Source organism: Hipposideros armiger, unplaced genomic scaffold, assembly GCF_001890085.2.
Source record: "Hipposideros armiger isolate ML-2016 unplaced genomic scaffold, ASM189008v1 scaffold_1056, whole genome shotgun sequence".
In the NCBI taxonomy this organism is placed as follows: Eukaryota; Metazoa; Chordata; class Mammalia; order Chiroptera; family Hipposideridae; genus Hipposideros; species Hipposideros armiger.
Window position 1 is genome coordinate 429,380 of NW_017732406.1, and position 11,730 is coordinate 441,109.

The window sequence follows — 11,730 nt, forward strand, 5'->3', positions numbered from 1 at the left end:
ACAATTTGTTAAAGTAAATACTTAAACATAATTTGGGGTCTTACAAAACAATATTTTAACTGGGCGGTTTCTCAATCTGATTGGTTGAGCTGCCTCACCTCTGGACCCCAAATAACAGCCATTCTTTCCCCATCCAAACGGAAATAAACAATACGTGAACGCCTCAGGGCCAGGGGTTGGGTGCAATCACAACTGGTTCCTTTTTCTAGAGCTTTCCCTAGTATCTTACAAATATGACCTGTCTTGCATAAAAAGACACCAGAAATTTCTCAAAAGCCAGTGGTTCATATGCTAAGTATTCTACAAGACTCCCTGGGTTTCCATTTCTACAATAGTTAGACTGCATCCAGATGAATTTCTTCAGTGTATCATACAGGACAAGCACAAAGGCTCCATCCAGCTTCTGACGATTTTTGGTCATGCACCTGGGGAAAGGCTTTTCCATCTGCATTTTTGCAAATCTTCTTTTAGCATTTGAAGTTCCCGGTACACCAATGTCAGCTTCTTTGTGCCCACATTACAGCATCAACCACTGGCTCATAGTATCAAGGGGGTAGGAAACCACCTTGGCTTTTAAATTCTTCTTACTTGGTAGATTTTCCAACATCAGTGCCATATGGGTTCTGGGAAGATCTGATGGGTAAATGAAGGAGAGTGAAGCAGCTACAGCTATTCCATGAGAGATCACATTGCCAGCAAAAGCCCTCTGGTACAGTGTGTGCTTGCCTATTCTTCCTAAGAACACCTGTTTGTAGTTATCTGGAAAGGCAAAGGGAAGGGCATGAGTAAAGAAATACCTGTTGACACTTGCAGGGGTGCCTTTCAGAAGGAGATCACCTCCTGCTTTTCGGGATGACAGAATATATCATCTACGATGCCTTTGTGCGAGGAGTTGGCAGCGACCTGTTTTCTTGCTTGTTGCATCTGCTACTGCAGCACACCCGCCGGTAGGGCCACTGCAGTCTTAGAGATGGCAGTGAAGATGCTGCAGTCAAGAAATGCCTTGTGAAGTAGGTGACCTGTTTAATCATGGCAGCAGGGCAGGCTGGAGGAGGTGAGGCCAGATTGGGAACTTTGGGAGTGTTGGCATCTCTGGCTTGGTCCTGCCACAGACTGAGAAGCTAATAATATGCTGGGCAATTTCTTTCTCATATCTTTTCCTTATCCTTCTTTTTTCTTTCCCTTCTCATAGTCAGTACTCTTCTCGAGTAGGACCTTTAAGTGGCCCAGCTTGGAGGAGGGTTGTTTGAAGCAAAGGATAAATTGTTAAAGCTATACTCTCAGTCCTCATGACAGATCAATAATTGGGTAAAGGATATGTGGAAAATATGCCCTGAATAAGTGCATGAAAATTGGCATGGGGAATTTTCTTGTTTGAAAGAGAAGTGAGAAAAAGAGAGGGCAGAAGACAGAGGCTGAGGCACATGGAAAAGTCTTTGCAATGCATTAGGGTTGCCACTAACTTGTGAGAAACACTGCTTTACTGTATTTGAATGTATCCTAGAAGAATCAGGCTTAATAGCTCCTTTCCTTACCTGAGAGCTCGATTCATCAGTGACATTCTTTCCATATGGTTTTTAAAGTCTGCTCTCAGATGGAATATAAAATGCTTTAAAAATCCCATTTTAGTTATAGGCAGCATCATATTTTTTATATTCTTGTCAGAGGGACTTAGGGTGAACAGAGGGTCAATTTTATCTTTTTTTTTTTTAACTAGAAGGGCACATCACTCAGCAGAGTACTTGGTGGTTATGGGAGTGAAAAAAAGTTCCCAAGTATAAAGTGTGGGAAACCTATTAGATTAGCAAGTATAGTAAGCTTTCTTTCTTGAAATAGGCCTGATCAATATACTTTATTGTGTTTTATGGGGGCATTCATCAAAAATGGATCAAATGCTAGGCAAAGCTTTTCCTGAGAGGGTTGGAAAGTCTCCGGCTGGAGATGTACTCATGGGATCTGGGGTTGTGTCTATGAATGTTATTCATTCTGCAAAATGCTCTGAGCACCTACTACGGGCCCAAATACAGTGCCATTGAGTCTTGGAAATGCATTTTTTGGGGAAACATTTAAATATCTGCTGAAATAAGGGTCGCATAATCACTCCATTGTGCAATGCTTAATTGTAAAAGAGATTGGAGAATGAGATATCACTAAGCACAGGGTTGTTTCTCAGCAGAGTTTTTAAGGGTAATGAAGGCTGGCTCCCCAGGTCCTAACAGCAAGTGGACAAGATGGGATTTGGTCAACAAATGGAGGCGTTGGCCTCAGTTAGGAGTGTGCAGAGTTCACCTGTGGTAACAAAGGGTAAGGCAGAGTCTCTGGGCACAGAGGCTGGGAGGTGGGCAGATGCACAGTGAAAGTGTGTGGAAGTCCTCTTTTAATGGATTCCACGTTATCAATGACATAAGAAAGTTATTGATCAATAGTGAATGTGATACAGCAGATATTGGAAGTTTGAGGGGAAAAGCAAGTATGAGACAGTTATCCATAAATATTTTGGTGTAAGAATTCTTGGATTCTTTCCGTCTAAGTTGTACTCACCAACTTTCCCCATTGCACCCTCTACTTATCCCTAGCATCCCAATTATCAATATTACGTAGAAATAAGTGAAGAAAGATTCATGACAAGATGAATTAGAGAGAATGTCATGGGGCACAGTGATGCAAGACAAACAATGGTTGTGCCCAGTATTGATTCTACTAAGCCCTATGGGGCTCAAAGGGAGCTCTGTTCCTGCCACTTAAAGTTTTGGTAGCATCAACGCACCCATTTTCATGTCCATCCCAGTGCTCCAAAAGACACCTGTTTAATTCCAGGGGTGAGAGTTGGGGCAGAGGCTCACTTCCTGTCTAGAACGCCTGCCTGAGAGCATTCTGAGCCAATCTGCTCTGATTGGTATCCCGGGGATTCTGGAGATCAAAAAGACTCAGTATTCTGGAGATCAAAAAGACTCAGTATGAGTCCAGATGTATCATCTTCCTTCTCCTCGGGGCTTCTAGGAGAGAAACATGAGGCAGAATTTCTAGCTACTGAATTAGGAGTATAAAGAAGCAACACTCAGTAACCAGAGGGAAAGCAGAGTACACTGGTTAAGTGGGAGTATGTGGACGTTCTCAATTTTGGTTCAGTTTCTTCACTGAAGTAGAGATCAAAGTTATTACCAGAGAATGAGTTTGTGGGAAGACGTTTAGAAAAGGCAGTGTGAAATAGTCACAAGTGAACTGAATGGACTAAACAAAGTAGTTGGAATTACCACTTCAAAGCTCACTTGAGGATAATGGTCATGAATTTAAAGTAAGACTAATCACAGGGTACAAGTGGAGAATAGGTGGACTGGATTTACCTAGGGTTGTGATTTTCACAAATATATTATGCTATATACATATGCTGGGAATAAGTGATGGGGTGGAATGGGGGAGAATTGGCAAGGCTAGCTTCAATGGAAAGAATCCAAGAATTCTTACAGTGAAAGACTCGTGGATAACTGTTTCATCCTTCTCTTCTCATACATCTAATCTCTCCCTCTCTATCTTCCTTTCTCTGTGTCTCTCTTTGACTCGCTGTCTCTTACACACACACACACACACACACACACACAGTTTAACTATATAGTTTTATGTAATAAAGAGGGAAAAAAGAACATATATTTGTATATTCTTATATTTGTATGAAATAAACACTGGAAAGATACTCCAAAACTAGCACAAATGGTTACTTATACAAATACTTACTAATTGGAGGGAAGGGGGCAGAGATGGAGTCCTTCCAATGCTTTACAAACTCTTCCCCAAAAATCGAAGTGGAGGGAACATGTTCCAACTCACTCCATGAGGCCAGTGTTACTCTGATACCCAAACCAGAGAAAGATATTATCACAAGAAAACTACAGACCAATATCCTTTATTAGTGTAGACATAAACTTCTTCAAGAAAATACTAGCAAACTGAATCTTCCAGCTTATAAAACAGAGTTATATGCCATGACCAAATGGGGACTTATTCCAGGAATGCAAGGTTGATTCAACGTATGAGCATCAATCAATGTAAAATACCCTATTAAAAGAATAAAGGGCAAAAAGCATATGTCATCTCAATAGATGCAGAAAAAGCTTTTGACAAAATCCAACACACTTTCATGAAATAAACACCTGACAGAGTAGTACAAGAGAGCTTCCTCATTATGAGAAAGAATATTCATGAAAAATCCATAGCTAACATCACATTTAATGGCAAAGCACTGAAAGCTTTCCTCCTAAGATGAAGAAAAAGACAATGACATCTGCTTACTACTTGTCTTGAAGCTTCTAGTCAAGACAATTAGGCAAGGGGGGAAAAAAGAAGTAAAACTACTTCTGTTTGCAGAGGATCTGGTGTTACATATAGAAAATTACGAGGAATCTATGAAAAAAACCCTATTAGTGCTAACAAGATAGTTCATCAAAGTTATGAGATACAGGATCTAAATACAAAAATCAGTAGTATTTCTATAAACTAACAATAAACAATGTGAAAGTAAAAAATTTAAAAAGTCCATTTATAAGTGCATTAAAAAGAATAAAATACTTAGGAATAAATCTCACCAAGGAGGTTCCAGACCTGGACACTGAAAACTTCAAAACTTTGATGAAAGAAACTAAAGAAGGCCTAAATAAATAGAAAGACATACTGTGTTCATAGATTGGAAGGCTTAGTACTCTTAAGATGGTAATACTACCCAGTGCAATCTGAAGATTCAGTGCAATCCCTATGAAAATATCAGTGGCCTTTGTTGCAAAAATGGGAAAGCTGATCATAAAATTCAAGTGATCCTAAATAACAAAGTAATCTTGAAAAAGAAAAATAAAGTTGGAAGACTCATATTTCCTAATTTCACAACTTACTACAAAGCTACATTAATCAAAAGAGTCTGGTACTTGCATAAAGTTAGACAGATCAATGGAATCGAATTGAGACTCCAGAAATAAATGCATACATCTATAGTCACTAGATTTTCAACAAGGATGCCAAATCATTCAATGGGTAAATACAAGTCCCTTTAACAAATATTAATAGTACTGGGACAACTGTAAGTCCATATGCAAAAGAATGAAGTTGGACCCCTCCCCTGCCCTTTCCTCATACCATATACAAAATTAACTCAAAATGAAGGAAGACCTAAAAAGAGCTATGAAACTCTTTGAAGAAAACACGGGGATAAATCTTTATGACCATGGATTTGGCAGTGGATTCTTAGATATGACACCAAAAGCAAGGGAACCCCTCCGATAGATAAGTTAAGCTTCATCAAAATGAAAAGCTGTTGCCCATGAAAGGACACTATCAAGAAAGCAAAGGACACTATCAAGAAAGTGAAAAGACAACTTACAGAATGGGAGAAAATATTTGTAAATTTTATGGCTGATAAGGATGTAGTATCTAAAATATACGAAGAACTCTTACAACTCAATAATGAAAGGCAAGAAATCCAACTGAGAAAATGGGTAAAGGACACTTTTTTTCAAAGAAAAAATATAAATGGCCAAAAGGCACATGAAAAGATTCTCAGTATTATTAATTATTAGAGAAACTAGGTTTGATGAAAATCAAAGCCACAAATGGGATATCACTTTGCACCCTCTCTGATGGCTATGATGAAAAAGATGGACAGCAAGAAGTGTTGGAGAGGATGTGGAGAAATTGGAGGTCTCATACATTGTTCATGGGAATGTAAAATTGTGCAAATGATTTAGAAAACAATTTGGTAGTTCCTCAAAATGTTAAGCAAAGAGTTACCATATGACTCAGTAATCCTGCTCTTAGGTATATTCTCAAAAGTATTGAAGACATAGGTCCATCCAAAAACTTGTATATGAATGTTCACAGCAGTAGTATTTATAAGAGCCCCCAAGTGAAACACGTCAAACGTCCATCAGCTGATGAATGGATAACTAAAACGTGGTATATACACAGAATATTATCCAGCCATAAAAAGGAATGAAGTGCTGATACATGCTACAACATGGATGTAACTTGAAAACATGCTAAGTGAATAAGTCAGACGCAAAAAGTCACATGTGATTCCAATGGTAGGAAATGTTCAGAAGGGGCAAATCCATAGAGCCAGAAAGTAGATCAGCGGCTGTCAGGAGCTCGCAGGTTATGGGAAATGGGGACTCACTGTTAATGGGAATGAGATTTCTTTTGGGAATGATGAAAATATTCTGGAATTAGATGGTGGCGGTGGCTTCATAATCATGTGAATATTTTTTAAAACACTGAATTATACACTTTAAAAGGGAGAGTATTATGGTGTGTGAATTATATCCCAATAAAAAAAATATACCAGGCAGGGAATAGGGGAACGAATGATATAAAAGACTTGGCTATATGGTTACAGTAGAACAAAATAAAGGGGTATATAGATCAGAAGTATATTCTACAGAACTTGTTGACTAAAATTGATGGTTTATGGGAGGCAATGAAAAGAAGAAAATGTTCAAGAATGATTCAGAGGTGACTTATCACCTTGTATTCTATTATTTTATTATTCATTTGCTCATCCTATTAGAATATATGTTCCTCAGTCTACCCTGGCTAAAAACACAGCATCTTGTCTTGGGGGGAAGGAGAAGTAAGTGGCAATTTTAGATACACTTCAGAAAAAACATCACCTATGTCCATTTTCATGAGTCTACAATTTAAGGGTGTTACTCAATTTCCCCTGTGAACAGAGAGGTTACTTCCCGTGTTTGGACAGTTTTGAAAGTCTACTTCCCATTTTGAGGGTTCCCCATTTGAGCCTTGGTGCCAGAAGCCACTAACCTCCATAGAGTCTACATTAAGTGTGAAATGTTCTGCAGAATTCTTCCTGACTTTTTCAGAAATGAAGTTCCCTTTTCATTTCACCCTGCATGGGGGCCACTTGTTTTGAATATTTTTTTTGGCAATAAAAACATTTATTAACAAAATTAGTTTTACTTTTTTACTTAATCAAAGTTATGACAATGCAACTGTCAACTGGATGTTCTCATTGGTGCTAGTTGATATCATTTCAATTTAAAGAAAAGGATCGTCATACTTTGATAAGCCTGTACATTCTCATTTTGGATCGTGTAAATTCAGATCAGTAAAATAGCTCTAGTCCCCCAGTGACTACCTTCCCAGCTCTATAAAAATCTAATGTCACATGGCAATCTCCCTCGTAATGATTAGTCAGGTTCCTCCTGGACTGAGAGTTTGCAAGCTGATTTTATTGTTCTCAGGAAGTTCAACACGCAAACTGTGTATCATTGGAGGAATATCTTTGGATAAACTCTTTTGCGAAATTTTTTCTTCAGCTCACATTTGCATGTACATATATATATATATATATATATATATATATATATATACATTTATTGTTCATGAGTGTGGAGACCTATATGTGCTCAAGATGCTTCAGTGTGCATTTTATATCTCTCGAGTTTCATCAGCCCCATAAAGAAGGCTTCATCCTTATTTTAAGTAAGACAATTGAGGTTTAAAAGAATAACAAAGCTAGTAAACAGTAAAGCCTGCATTCAAGACAAGATTTGATGCTCTTTCTGGTAAGCAACATTTTCTCCCAAGAAACAGTTCCACACTAATAGAAGCTGAAGGAGGAGGAAGAAGAGAGTAAAACTAGTCTCTTTATGTATATAGGTGACTTATTCCATCATAATGTGTATTTAAATACATGTGATCGGTGCACTTTACTCATATGCTCACTATGAAAGCGCGTGCCTTTGGAAACATGGTCACATAAAAACAGGGAACTATACCAGGAGTGCACTGAAGTGAAGGTCTATGAATTAGTAGATCTACCTTGCACCCAGACCATCCTTTTGGCCTGTGTGTCCATAAAATATTTCAGTAAGATTCCTGTTTCTATCATTGCAATGTATATTCTTACAATATATCCCAGTTCCCCTCAAACGAATGAACAAGCAAGTGAAGGACAGAAAATCTTTAGGATGCTTGTTCTATTGCACTCCAAATGGCAAAATAATAGCAGCTAATGAAATAAAATAATTTTAAATTTCATTTTTGAATAGGTAATGCATTTATTAACGTATTAAAATATAAACTAGTATAAGGCAAAATGTCTTAGTGCCATGTCTTTTTCTATCTCTCCTGTTTCCATCTTTTCACTCCGCCTCTTTCTCACATGAATTCCCAGTCAGATAATAATTTTTATTAGTTTCTTGTGTATCCTTCCAGTTTCTTCATGCAAATACAAATATGAAGACTTATTTTTATTGTCCTCCATCCTTTTAACCCCAAAGTAACTTATTGTTTTGTATCTTTTTTCTCCTTAACAATGTATTTTGTAAATCTTTACTCATCCGTGCATAGTGAACGTCTTCAATATTTTTATAGCTGTATAATATTCCATTTAATGTATGTACTATAATTTACTTAACCAATCCATGACTGATGAATATTTGGGTTGTTTCCAATCTTTAGCTTGCATTTATTAGACTAAGCTTACTATATTCTAGGCACAGTGCTAACCGCTTTACTTGGATTCATTTAATATAACAACCCTGAGTTGGGTGATATTATTTCCACTTTTTAGATAAGGAAACAAGTGGATCAAAGTAGCGAAGCAACTTGCCTAAGGCTTGAACCCAGACTGCCTGCCTTTAGAGCACATTTTTATACCAGTGAAACATACTCGTAAATTAGCGCCCTTTATTGCTCTCAGGAAAATTCTGCCTTTTAAGAAGATGTTTCTAGCTATGCGTTGGTGACTGACTGTTCTTCACTTATTTCCAATATTTTTTCACAAACACTTGAAAGGTTTGTACAGTTCAGGAATTTACTTCTTTCTACCATCCATTCTTTATTCTTTCTTGGCCTGTGGAGTATATAATGATGAATTGGACACCAAACTATATCTGTTAGAGAGAGTTTAAGGAGGAAAAGCTTAAAATTAGGGGACAGACTGACATTTTCTGAGATTGATTTTTATTTTAAGGCTATAATATGCTGAACTCTTGATCTGAAAAAAACAACTTTCTTTGTAGGCATCACAAGCTTAAAGTGTAGATCAAATAAATGACCTTGCCTTTTTAAAAAAAATTAAAGTTTACTGGGGTGACACCAGTTAGTAAAGTTATATAGGTTTCAGGTGTACAGTTCTGTAATACATCATCTATATATCATGTGGTGCATTCACCACCCAGGGTCAGTTCTCCTTCCTTCACCATATATTTGATCCTGTTTACACTCATCTTGTCTTTTGATATTCACCTGTCTTCTGTAGGACTTTACGTAATGCAGCTAGAGAACAATGGAAATCTTTGCCTTTTGTATCTTCCTTCTCAGAGCTGTTTGACTTAATTCAAATTTAAACCGAATGAAATATATATCTTGGACTTGCAGGCTACTGCCACTATGTGCATTGCAGATAACCGAAAAACCCAGATGATAGTTAGAAACCCAAGCAATTCTCAGCAGCCTCCTAAAATTAGCAAGAGCCTGCCACTACTGAAAACCATAAGGACAAAAACCGCATCTTCTCCTGATTGTAATTTGATCCTTGCCTTCTGCATCTATCAGAGCCACTGGGGCAAAGGCTTGTCCAGTGCTGTAAAGGGCAGTGACATCTGTCTAAACGGGAAGTGTGAAGTCTATAAATATTTTGTAATCTATTTAAACCTTAAACATTCATACAAAGAACTGGATGCCAACAGAGAGTACTAATCTAGTAACTTCACTTTAATGAAAAAATTACAGTATTTAATGCAGTGCTACCAGTAAAGATGGGCAGAATCTTATTAGGTGTAATGATAAAACATTCAATGATCATTATCTTGCTGAAAACTTCCTTTGAGTGAGGCACTGCCTAATAGTAATTTTTCACTCTCAAACTATTCACACAGTGACACTTTAATGAAAAAAGGGATACCACCTGGAGTATTTATTAGTTTAACAAGCACTTGACTGGGAGCCTAAGAAGATTCAGTGTTTCTCAGTCCTTCCAAGTGGTTGAACTCCAGAGCCTAATGTTCTTCTTTTACTCGAGGGACTGGAACACGCCTGCCACTAGGGGGTGCTGTTGCCTCTTTGCTCCAACCTCTGGCGGTTTCAATTCTGTCTGACCTTACCAGTCGCAACAGAACAGAGGAAAAAGTGGCTTCATCCTTCCCCAGTGAGTTCGTTCCTTCAACGCCCCCAGAGTCAGAGAAATCAGTTGGAACCATTCAGAACAAAACGAAATGGCTAGTAAATGAAATAGGCTTGTTAAAGTGTTTTCAAATATCTCCCCTTGGTGGACCAGAACAGCTTCTTGCTATCATCAGTGAATAGTTTCATTAGGGCCTGGGGATGTTAACAGTTTTTGAGGTGCTGCCAAGGGAAGTGAGGACTAATGGGGAAAACGGGCTGTGTGGCAGCAGGAGATGACGAGAGGGCTGGGCCCTCGTGGATCCTTTCCCAGTCTGGCAGAAATCTGCTTTTCACCTCTATTGACTCAGTATTGGGTCAGACGCCATTTGCCAAAGCATGCCACATATACCAGTTTTGGGGGTTGTAAGAAATACATGTTCTGGGGTCATATGAATTTAGGAAACTCTGGTTTGAAGAAAGTTAATAAGAAGTTTTACTTGGTGTAGAACTTGCAGAATATTTAATTTACAATGTACTGTGCACTGTGCTTTGTGAATCTAAGGCTGGGCATTAGGTAGGGGTAGACATACCAGTGCTTCTCAGTGAAGGGGTGTGTGTGTGAGTGTGTGTGTGTGTGTGTGTGTGTGTGTGTGTGTGTGTGTGTGATTTTGCCCCCAGGGGACATCTGGCCCTGTCTGGGCACATTTTTGATGATCATGGCTGGGGAGGGTGTTACTGTCATCTAGTGGGTAGAGACCAGGGATGTTGCTGAATGTTCTCAGATGCACAGGACAGATCCCTCCCTGCCCCCTCCACCAACAGAGAATGATCAAGCCGAAAAGGTCAGTAATTCAGTGGCTGAGAAGCTCTGCTCTATAACATATATAGCTTCTTCCGCTTATTTAACCCCAAAATTAATTGTTTTGAAGTATCTTGCAGCACCAGAGTGGGAAATACGTTGGGAAACTCTGCCTTCAGTTTATCCACAATGTTTTAATTGTTGGGTGGTGTGGTCTTCCGTCAATACTCCTCTTTGACCTCCATATGGTACTTGTCATTGTTGGCCGACCTCTCCTTGAAATTCTCCTGAAATGGCTGGACACTGCATTGTTTCCGTTTCCCTTCTCCTTCCGTAACCCCCGCCCTCTCCTCTCCGGCTTTTCTTCTTCCTACTCGCAGAATAGGGGCATTTCTTGTGGTTTTAGACTTCATTGTGATCAGTCTCCCATGACTTCACTGATGTCTACTCATGCCTGTGGCTCTACCTACAACCCTTTGAAAGATATTTCTTCCAGAAGAAGTCTATGTTTCCAGTTATATGTTGTAGGTTTTTCCAAAATAAAGATGTCCCCTCTCCAAAACCACCTCCTCCTCTTCAACTTGTTTCTCTCTTTCATGAATTTGTTCTTAAATTCTTCCAGTTTTCTCTGTCACTCCGACATGAAACTAGGTTCAGTCACGAAGCCTCGTGAATTCTCTGGCCCCTTGTCTATCCCTTCTTAAATGAGGCCTTGGTTCCCCTTTGTCTGAATACTGAAATGAATTCCAAATCATACTCCCTGCTTCTCCTCCTTACCCCTTCCATGGAGTCTGCACACTACCACCGTTTCAATCATCCTC

General features: G+C 38.8%; 1 pseudogene; it reads right to left on the minus strand.

The window, feature by feature from the left end:
- Positions 1 to 217: 217 nt before the first annotated feature.
- Positions 218 to 1,561, minus strand: LOC109376166 (ADP/ATP translocase 3-like; annotated as a pseudogene).
- Positions 1,562 to 11,730: the final 10,169 nt, after the last annotated feature.